The sequence below is a fragment of the Prionailurus viverrinus genome, chromosome E2 (genome assembly GCF_022837055.1).
Source record: "Prionailurus viverrinus isolate Anna chromosome E2, UM_Priviv_1.0, whole genome shotgun sequence".
Lineage (NCBI taxonomy): Eukaryota > Metazoa > Chordata > Mammalia > Carnivora > Felidae > Prionailurus > Prionailurus viverrinus.
The window spans coordinates 2,498,778-2,510,332 of record NC_062575.1 but is presented as its reverse complement, the minus strand read 5'-3'; the positions used below and the strand labels follow the sequence as shown (position 1 = coordinate 2,510,332).

The window sequence follows — 11,555 nt, the reverse complement described above, 5'->3', positions numbered from 1 at the left end:
ATCGCTGAGTAATATTCCATTATATATATTTATATATATATAATATATATATAGTATATAGTATAGTATATACTATATAGTATATATAGTATATAGTATATAGTATAGTACAGTATAGTATATATACTATATAGTATATATAGTATATATATCATATATATATATATATATATATATATATATATAGTCACATCTTCTTTATCCATTCATCAACTGATGGACATTTGGGCTACTGTTGATAGTGCTGCTGTAAACATCGGGGTGCATGTGCCCCTTCGAATCAGCATTTTTGTATCCTTTGGATAAATACCTAGTAGTGCAGTTGCTGGGTCATAGGGTAGTTCTATTTTTAGTTTTTTGAGGAACCTCCATACTGTTTTCCAGAGTGGCTGCACCAGTTTGCATTCCCACCAGCAGTGCAAAAGAGATCCTTTTTCTCTGCATCCTCACCAACATCTCTTGTTGCCTGAGTTGTTCATCCTAGCCATTCTGACAGGTGTGAGGTAGTATGAGATGAACGTATTTAAACATATAAAATACAGGAAGTGGGCACTTATAAAATTGTCAGAAGGGTCACAAGAGCTGACTTTGCAAGGTAGGTCTCCAGAAGTGCCTCCCCAAATGTGGCAAATCTGAACCTTCAAAACATGTGCTCCCTCGGCCACGGTCCAGAGGTGGAGCTGCAGGGGGCTGCCTCTGGGACCACTAACTTCAAGCACATGCTGCTGTACCTGCAATCCAGGGTCAGAAGGTAAGATGACGCAGGGCGCCTGGGTGGCTCAGTCGGTTAAGCAACCAACTTCAGCTCAGGTCGTGATCTCAGGGTTTGTGGGTTCAAGCCCCACGTCGGGCTCTGTGCTGACAGCTCAGAACCTGGAGCCTGCTTCAGATTCTGTGTCTCCCTCTCTCTCTGCCCCTCCCCCACTTGCACTCTGTGTCTCTCTCTCTTGAAAGTAAATAAAACGTTAAAAAAAAAAAAGAAAGTAAGATGATGAAACCACCACTCACTGTTGCCACAAACGCTTGGAACGCGGAGTTCAGACCCCAGCCGTGCTGTCTCTGCCACCACCTTTTGGTAGCCACAGCAGGAGGAGATGCTGCCTCTGTCATCCAAATGTCACACAAGGGCATCTAAAGGGTGGAATCTTATTTCTGTTCAGAGTGCTTTGTGCACAGAGCAGGAAAATTACTTTTCCAGCCTATTCATGAGAGGAAGTCCAACCAGGACGATGTGGCAATGAACTCTGAGTGCCAGCCAATTAAAATTAGCCACAGGAACTGTACTTTTACAGGGTTTTCTAGAATTTGTATTTAGCTCTTTCTCAACATCCTCTGGTTGGTTTGGTTCGTTTTCCTTTCAGCAGTGTGACTTGTTTCTTCCTTGATCTCTTCATGTATTTTAATCCATGTTCATTTTATGTTCTCTCAGTTTATGCAGTTATCTTGTTCTTGTCCGTGGTTTCGGCTCGTGCCCTGCTCCTTTGCCGGGGGAGGCAAGCTTCGTCCTGCATGCTGCTCTGATGAGGTTGTGTCTGGTCCTTGGAGCCCCACCTAGGGCTCCCCAGTTGGAGCCCCATTAGCATGTTGGGCATGCATGGTCATCTGGATGCATCCTTCCTGCTGAAGCAGGAACTTGGAATTTTGGAGAGCAGCAGTGGGCGGGCCGTCCCATCCCTGTTTCCTCACTAGGGCTGGAGATGTTTCCACTAGGGTTGGGGATGGCTGAGATATGACCCCAATCTCCCCATCGACCTCAATGTAGTAGTTTTCTATTTCTGTTTGATCAACCGTCACAAGCTCAGAGGCTTAGAACAACAATCCTTTACAATCTCCCAATTCCATGGGAGTGAGCATAACTCAGCTGGATCCTTTGCTCAACGTTTCACAAGGCTACAGTCAACGTGTTGGCCACACTGAAGTTCTTATCTGGAGCTGAGGGTTCTCTCTCAAGGCTACTGGTTGTTGGCAGAATTCACTTCCTTACAATTGTGGGTACCCATGTTCTTGCTGGCTGCTCACCAGAGTCACTCACAGCTCCCGGGGGCCACACCTCTCCATCAGTGGTTCAGAACACTGATTTTCTTCCTTGAGGTCAGCAGGAGCGTGTCTCTTTCTGACTTCTGCTTTTAAAGGGCTTGTTTAAGTCAGCCTCATTTAAGCTAATCTTCCTTTTGGTAACTCAAACTCAGCTGATTAGTAGCTTAATTATAATCATACAGGGCATACAACATGGGAGGAACAGGATTTGGTGGGGAGGGACGTCCTAGAAGTCTGTCCAAAATTTTCATGAACACCAGAAGGCTGGCACCAGACAAGGGAGGAAGAGAATTGCAACCTGTCCTTCTGGGAGGCAAGGCTGAACGCTCATGTTTTTTCTTCCCTCCCTGGTTTTGCCCTTTCAGGACTCACCCTTCCCCAAGAGAGGAGGCTGGATGACTCATTGGCCCTTGCTGTTCTGAAAGCCGTGGCCCAGGTGAGACATGCTTTCTTTCCCCTTCCTCAAACTGTGCTCATTTTGTATGAATATAGGACAACTTCCTTGGATTTCCTGTCTCACCCATGCATGAAAAGATCAAAAGGCCCTGAGCCATCGCTAAGAATCCCTCTCTCTCTGAACCTGCGTTCATGTATCCACATGACGTAGACTCTCCTATGGACTCAATTCTGCAGAAATGCATTGCTTCAGGGAAACGTGAAAGACTCCTATGTGAAATATGATTTCATGGACTAAAGGAACCACACATAACAGTGCTTTAATGGTAACCTACAGACCAGGGTTTCCCAGTTAGACAAGATGGGCCGTGGTGTTGTTTGGTCTCTGCTGTGGTCCGAATGTATCCCCCCAATTCATATGTTATGGTATTTGGAGATGGACTTTTACTAAGTGATTAGGTCAGGGTGAATGGGATTAGTGTCCCTATAATAGAGGCTCTAGACAAATCCCTGGTCCTCTTCAACCCCGTGAGGACGTAATGGGAAGTTGACCAGTGGTACTTTGTTATAGCAGCCTGAATGGACTAAGACAGAAGGTCTCAGGTTCAGGACCTTTTGAATTGGGGTTGGCATTGGGAATTTGAGGCATTGCCCAGCAGTCCCTCCGTCCAGCCCAGATGGATGCCTGACCCAAGATCAGATGTGATGCTGAGCCATACGTGTGGATAACGGGTCACATCTGTGTGAGCCTGGTTTATCGCCCATCAGCATTCTAGTGCTCGGGAACAAGGAAAGAGTGTGCCTGAGGATGAGCTAGGTGAGACTAGTCAGAGTGCGTGAGGTGTTGAAAACCATAAATTGGCAGAGCTAAGAATGTCCCTAAAGATATCTTGTTCAACTAGATGTTCAACTGGGTGGTTGAACTGACTGGATCTTGGCTCAGGTAATGACCTCACAGTTCGTGAGTTCAAGCCCCACATCAGGTTCTGTGCTGATGGTATGGAGCCTGCTTGGGATTGTGTCTCCCCTTCTCTCTGCCCCTCCCCTGCTTATGCTGTCAAAATAAAAATTAAAAAATAAACTTAAAAAAAAAAGGTATCTTGTTCAACCTCAAGTGCCCAGAAATAAAAGAAGGTTTGTCACTTAGTGCAATGCCATGGGAAATTGTGCAGCTGATAATAATAAGTCTGTATTAAAGAGTCTGACCAAATAAGGAAACATTTGGACAGTGATGAAGCTGCTTCTTCAATATATTTAAGAATAATACACAAATCCCGTAATTCCTAGCACAGATTCTGTTAGTCATTTTGGAATGATTCCATGAGAAAAATGTTTCAGGATTTCCCAAGCTCAACACGAAAGCGATTTGAGGCTGATAGTTGTTCGTTGTGCTGTCTTGTGCACAGGTGACCAGTCAGCGGCATCAATGGTCTCTACCCGCTAGGTGCTAATAGCGCCCCCTATCCCAGTGTGCCAACCAGAGTGTCTGCAGGCATTGCCCACTGTCTTCTGGGGGTGCCATATTGTCCCTGAGAGCCATTTCTCTAGTTTGAGTTTTCTTGAAACATTATGAAAGCACTCAAACACTGAAAACAATATCAGTATATTTCCATATTCACTCCTTTGATTTCAGAACAGAAGGAATAGAGAATTCAGACATGTGAATTCAACTTCTACAGTTTATTGGCAAAACATTGAACTGATTTCTTTTCGTTCATTGAAGTATCTTTTGATGGCTGTATCTCCCTTTACGAAGGAAGTTGTGCTGCTCTCCATAGAAATATCAAGAACATACGGACCCTTCTCTTGAATTGCCAAAATCGTCTTACGTGCTCATCTGCCTCAGCTTATTCTCTGGGTATGTCTCCCCACTCCCTGCGGTGTCCTTTTCCATCCTCCTATTTTCCTGGTCATAAATACTCACTTGGATGGCACACATCCTCAGTTTGTTGTTTCAGGGCTCAGTGATGTTTAGGGATGTGGCAGTAGTCTTCTCAGGATGAGTGGGGCCACCCAGATCCTGCTAGGAAGGATTTGTACAGGGACGTGACACTGGAGAACTTCAGCAACTTCATCTCTAGGTAAGATGTTAGCACCCTTGGGAGGTTGGGATTTGCCCACGGGAATACCTGCTGCCTTGGGTGTGAATTCTGAGGTGCCTTCAAGACTATGGTTGAGTTTCTGCTCTGTTCTCAATGCAATTGTACTGAATGGGGACAGATAGTTCTGTAGGCTAACACCCAAAGAAGCTTCTTCCCCATTCCACAAGTGACTTCCTCCTCTTCTCTGGAATTTTCTGGTTTCTTTTCCTCATTGATGACCAGGAGCTGGGTGTGACTTCTGGGATGCCCCCTTTGTGACTCTGTTGCATTTCTTCTTGCGTACACAGGTTCTTCTATTTCCAGACCAGATGTGATCTCCTTATCGGAACAAGGGAAAGAACCCTTGGGGGCACAAAGAGATGTGACAGGAAGCCTGTGCCCAGCTGAGTGAAGGATCATTAAGAAGGGCAGTGGCGCTGTAGGTAATGGCTCAGACGGTTAGCAGGACGCGGCACCTTTGAGACAATGCCTGGAAAGTTCCCCTCAAAGTCCCTAGTGTTCAGAGCAGAGCATTACTCCCATCAGGGTGAGCGCCTGGAGGGGCCTCTCTCGTACTCACACACACCACCCCCTACACCCTCCCCATGCTTCTCCCCGCTCAAAGAGGAAGGCGACTTCTTTGAAGTACAACTTTTTACCTACCCAGGGAACACTGTTTCTTTCCAGTTTCTCCCCCACCCCCTTTTTATACTTATTTTGAGAGAGACGAAGCATGAGTGGGGGAGGGGCAGAAAGAGTGAGAATCCCAAGCAGGCTCCACACTGTCAGCACAGAGCCTGACGCAGGGCTCGAACTCACGAACCATGAGATCATGACCTGAGCCGAAGTCAGACACTTAACTGACCTAGCCACCCAGGCGCCCCTCCCCCACCACTTTTTAAACAGTTGGATCATTGTTTCCATCCGAAAATATGGTTCTAAAAATAGTTTATTTTGGTTACCTCCCAATGATTTTTCTTCCTTTGATATGTATTTCCAGATTCAGATTTTGTACATTCTTTCTTTCATGCTTTAAAAAAAATTTTTTTTAACATGTTCAAATTTTCCAATTTGAGTCAGGCTCTCTGCAATAACGTGGGTCCCAAGGTTGCTTCTGATTCATCCTCAGATGTACGATTAGACCAGCCTGTAATTTCTGCTGTCAGACATTTCTTAAACATTTCCTAAAATTCTATGTAGTCAATTTTTAAATAATTCTTATCATACCCCTGTGAGAAACACATGTATTAAGTAGAGTACAACGTTTATGTATGAGTTTTTTTCTCTTTAGTCTTACAGTATGTGATCAAAATACTGTTTTCTAAATATACTAAAATTGGTTCTTTTCTTCCCCACTCCCTTCATCGTGGCTGTATTTATTTGTAGTACAGGCAGGTTCATTCATTACTGTTTTAGTTATTTATTTGGATGCTGTGTGAAACATTACTGTCATTCTGAAAAGTCAGAACTTTACAAAAGAGTGTACTCAGAAAAGTATGGCATCTCCCTCATTCCTGCTACCTATTCTCATTCTCCTCTTTTCAACCTTATCCCCACCTACCCCTGTAGTTAACCAAACTCATTATTTTACACTCTTTTCCTTCCAGTATTTCTTGTGTAAAAATGAGCAGATACATGTATATTCTCTTATATTTCTTTTCTTACAGAAAAAGTCACATACTCTATGTATACTTTTGCACCTAGCTTTTTTTCACCTAAGAATATGTCTTGGAAATTACTTATAATTTCATGGACATTTCTTTCATTCTTGTATGCAACTGTGTAACACTTCATTTTGTAGATATGCCAGTTTATTGAACCACTCTCCTATATATGGGTGTTTAGATTGTTCCCAGTATTTTATTTTTTATTAAAAAGGTTTTTTTTTTTTTACATTTATTCATTTTTGAGAGACAGTGTGAGCGGGGGAGGGGCAGAGAGAGAAGGAGACACAGAATCCGAAGCAGACTCCAGGCTCTGAGTTGTCAGCACAGAGCCGGATGCGGGGCTCCAACCCATGAACAGTGAGATCATGACCTGAGCTCGTTAGACATTTAACGGACTGAGCCACACAGGCGCCCTTCCCAGTATTTTAAAATTATGATCATGCCATAATGAATAATCATGTGTATCATGTTTATCATAATGTTGGAGGTATTTCATCAGGGTAGATTCCTAGATGTGGGATTTTGGTACCCAAGACCCATGTTTTTTAAATACCATACTAGGAAACTGCCTAACAAGTATACCCAAGGGCTGTTTCATTTTCTAGAGGATTTGTACCTTTGTTTGACTTACTGTTAAATATTGGTTAGAACCTAGATTCTTGAGGGATGCCTGGGTGGCTCAGTCGGTTAAGTATCCAACTTTAGCTCAGGTAATGATCTCATGGTTCATGAGTGTGAGCCCTGCACAAACTCTGTGCTGACAGCTCAGAGCCTGGATCCTGCTTGGGATTCTGTGTCTCCCTCTCTCTCTCTGCCCCTCCTCCCCTCTCTCTCCCTCTCTCTCTCAAGAACAAATAAACATTAAAAAAATAAAAACAAAAAACAAAAGAACCTAGACTCATGAACTTATTAGCTTGTCAACTTGGACATTTCTGGCTGGCCAAAAAAAAAAAAAAAAAAAAAATCCAAATGTTCTGGTTTTCATACTCTGTATGGCATTAACCAGTTTTTAATCTATTAGCAAACTCATTTGAGTATTTGTGTGTATTTATTCAATTATTGACGTCTTCTTTGAAGCACCTTTACCTTCATCTTGGTTCCTTATTAATGAGTTAAATAAATCTTTAACACAACTTCATTTTTTATTTGGAAAAATTTTTGAAAACTATACTTTGATATCACTAATACTTAATTATAGGCATGAAATAATAACCTATTGTAGGTTCCCTTCTCCTTTGTGCTATTTCCCCTTATCCTTATCCTGATTTTCTTCCTTCAACCTAATGGTCCATTCTTTCAATATTCATGAGTTATATGATGTCATATGTGTGGCAGCCACGGAATTTGAGGTTTATTATACAACAGTAAGTAAATTAGATTTGGGTTAAAGTTTGGTTGAGGGGAGAAGGCAGTAAAGAGGTAGATAAAGTATTTCCATGTATATCGTCACAGCTTTTTTCTTTTTTTTTTTTTAAAGCATTTTATTTTTTAATTTTTAAAGTTTATTTGGGGGCAACTGGGTGGCTCAGTCGGTTAAGCATCTGGCACTGGCTCAGGTCATGATCTTGTGGCCTGTGGGTTGAAGCCCTGTGTCAGGCTCTGTGCTGACAAGTCAGAGCCTGGAGCCTGCTTCGGATTCTGTGTCTCCCTCTCTCTCTGCCCCTCCCCCTCTCACACCCTATCTCTGTGTCTCGAAAATAAATAAACATTAAAAAATTTTTCCAATAAAGTATATTTATTTATTTTGAGAGAGAGTTTGAGTGGAGAAGAGGGGCAGGGGATGAGGGAGAGAGAATCCCAAGCAGGCTCCATGCACAGCACAGAGCCTGACATGGGGCTTGATCCCATGACCACGAGATCATGACCTGAGCCAAAACCAAGAGCTGGAAGATTAAGCGACTGAACTACCCAGGCGACCCATCACAACTTTTTTCTATTTTGCAGTAAGATTCTCGAATGGGAAATCATAGGGGTGACAGTATTTAGAATAAGACAAATGACAGCCATCTAAAGAAGTGATGTTGAATATGAGATCTGAATTCTAACAAGAAGCCAGCTTTGCAAAAACTGGGCACAGTGTTACATACAGATCAGCAAATGCAACCCCATGTATTCTCACATGTGCAAGGAGAAACTGGGGGTGGAACACAGTGAGGAAGGCAAGTAGCTTAAAATGAACTTGAATACATTTGACAGGTTGAGGACTCAGGATTTCACTCTTGTGCAACATGAAGCTCTGAAGTGTTTTCAGCAATGGGTCTCATTGTCGCTTGCAAGAGAACCACCTTAGACGTCCTTATTTCAACAAACTCCTTAGGCAACTGTAATGATAAAAACTGAAAAATGTATCTGAATAACTACCTCACTTTCTTCACTTAGGGGATGTCCACATATCCTGTTCTCCTTGTTCACTTATCTAATTGCTTAGTCATATTTGGGAGCTGTAAAGAACAGTCATTTTTTTCATAAACATCATTTTCAGTTTAAAACAATTTCTACTAGGGGCGCCTAGATGGCTCAGTTGGTTAAGCATCCGACTTCAGCTCAGGTCACTATCTCATGGTTCATGAGTTCGAGCCCTGTGTGGGGCTCTGTGCTGACAGCTCAGAGCCTGGATGGAGCCTGCTTTGGATTCTGTGTCTCCCTTTCTCTCTGCCCCTCCCCTGATTGCACTCTGTCTCTCTTTCTCTCTCAAAAGTAAATAAACATTAAAAAAATAAAAAAGTTTCTACTAATAAAGCTCTAACTCTCTAAGAGGAAGGACTAAAATGAGCATCTCTGCTTTTTCATTATCTTTCAGATCATGTATCCTCATGGGAGAAAATGGAAAAATTTATAAACAAAGATCCTGAGGACCCCATGTTCCAGGATGACTGGGAATATAAAGGCATATTTGAGAGACATCAAAGAAATGAGGAAGGAAATTCCAGCCAAGTGATCATCACCCAGGAAGAGTATCTACTGTGAGACAGCAAACTTCCCATAACCTGCATCAGAAAGTTCCACCTGGAAGTAGGCCCTATGCGTAATGAATGTAGAGAAGGGTTTCGGCAGAAGACATCCCTTCTAAGTCACCAGAAAATGTATACTTCTGACCGATCTGAGGAATGCAAGCAACATGGGAAGGCTTTCTCCATCACCGTTCTGATCCCCCTCAACATCATAGAACTCACACTGGGAAAGACCCCGTGAATGTAAAGAATGTGGAAGGGCCTTTAGTCCTATTTCCCTCTTTACCCAACACCAGAGAATTCCTACTGGTGAGAAAACCTATGAATGTAAGGAGTATCAAAAAAGCTATATTCAGCTCTCAAAACTTAATGCACGTCATAGAATACATACTAGGGGAAAATTCTATCAATATACTGAATGTGCAAAAACTTGTCACTAATTATTCAACATCAGAGAATTCATACTGGAGAAAACCCTACGACTGTAAGGAATGTGGAAGGCCTTTAGAGGTATCACACAACTTCATGAACATCAAAGAATATATACCAGGGAGAAGCCATAAAAATGTAATGAATGTGGAAAGGCCTTCGGTCATCAGTCATATCTTCCTCAATATCAGAGGATCCATACTGGTGAGGCACCTTATAAACGTAAGGTTTGTGGGAAGGCCTTTAGGCAGGGCTCAAAGCTTTATCATCACCAGAAAATTTATACTAAGAAATCATATAAATGTAATGGAAGCTTTTGGTCGAATTTCATAATTTAATGAGCATTAGCACCCTTACTGGTGAGAACCTTTCTCACTGTACTGAATGTGGAAAAGCTTTTAGTCACTTAACACTAGTTATTCGACATTAGAAAATTCATACTGGTGAAAATCACTATGAATGTCAGGGATGTGGGAAAACCTTTAGTCAGGGTTCACAACTTACTCAATTATTTGTTATGTATGTAGTAATGTGGGAAGGCCTTCAAAACACAGTCATCTTTCTTAGTCTTAAGGAATTCATGCCATAGAAACTTCCTATAAATAAGTGAAGGAAACATTTCACTGGTCTTGTCCCTGAAAGAACATCAAATAATTTATTATTACGTATAACCTTGTCCAATATGGAAATGCTTTATCTTTCAGCTCATGTTGCATTTATCAGCAGATTCACATCATTACGTCATCACTAAAGACCATATTAATATGGTAACGTAGAAGAGCTCCCCCTACTACCGATCAATTATTAATTATTGTACAATTCATGATGGCAAACAACCATGCAAGTGGAGAATTTTGAAAACCCATTACCGTAAGCTAATCCTAATTTACAGAAAAGGATGCATAAGAGAAAGTAACGCTTTATATGTCACATATATGGGAATTTCTTTAGCCATAAGGCTCTTTTAATGAGAAGATTCATACTGATGAATATAAGTTTTAAAACCCCCATTCAGAACTTGCCATTTATTATGCATCAGAAAATGCAAAGTTGAGGGGCGCCTGGGTGGCTCAGTTCGTTAAGTGTCTGACTTCTGCTCGGGTGATGATCTCATGGTTCGTGGGTTCGAGCCCTGCGTCAGGCTCTGTGCTGACAGCTCAGAGCCTGGAGCCTGCTTCCGATTCTGTGTCTCCCTCTCTCTCTTTCTCTCTGTCCCTCCCCAGGTTGTGTTCTCTCGAAAAAAAAAATAAATAAACATTAAAAAAAGATGCAAAGTGAATAAAACTCCAGGCATGTAAAACAACAGTTAAGCGTTTAACTATTAAAGAAGTTGAGGAAGATGTGCAGAAGTTTGTAACAAATCATACAGGGATATAACTCAGGTAAAAATGTGATAAGTTAGACATTAACAAAGTCACCTTTATGTTACCTAATATTTTCTGCTTCAGTTAAACAAGAAGACGCTGAAGTGAATAAGAGCAGTACATAACAAAACCTGTGGGATGTGGCCATGTTACTACTCAAAGAAGTTATAATTTTAAATGTGTTTATAGGTCAGAAAACTATAAACACTGGAATAAGTGAACCAGAGACCTCTTGAGAAGCTAGAAAATGAACATAACTCAGTAATCAAAGAATGTTTTGAAATTATGAGAGAAGTAGGTTTTGTCAACCTTGAAGCTGTTTCTTTAAAAGGATAATATAAGCATTTAGCAAATCTCATAACAGTACAATTTTTCAAGCTTATTGAGAGAGAGAGAGAGAAAGCATGAGAGAGCAGGAGAGGGATATAGAGAGGTGGGGAGATAGAATACTAAGCACCTCCACACTGTCAGCACAGAGCTCAGCGCAGGGCTTGATCCCACAAACTATGAGATCATGACCTGAGCCAAAATCAAGAGTTGGACCCTCAACAGGGGCGCCTGGGTAGCTCAGTTGGCTAAGTGTCCGACTTCAGCTCAGGTCTTGATTTCACGGTTCGTGGGTTCGAGCCC

The 11,555-nt window shown here is 42.0% G+C and overlaps 1 long non-coding RNA gene across 3 annotated transcripts; it reads left to right on the top strand.

The window, feature by feature from the left end:
* The first annotated feature begins 433 nt into the window (after positions 1-433).
* LOC125152510 (uncharacterized) lies at positions 434-10,642 on the top strand. 3 transcript variants are annotated; one of them, XR_007147228.1, is made up of 6 exons: positions 434-1,525; positions 2,403-2,473; positions 4,157-4,291; positions 4,379-4,514; positions 4,823-4,957; positions 8,982-10,642. It is a non-coding gene; the product is annotated as an uncharacterized LOC125152510 (long non-coding RNA). The 3 variants fall into 3 exon arrangements; XR_007147227.1 differs by having other exon boundaries at positions 434-2,473; positions 4,392-4,514; XR_007147226.1 differs by having other exon boundaries at positions 434-2,473.
* Positions 10,643-11,555: the final 913 nt, after the last annotated feature.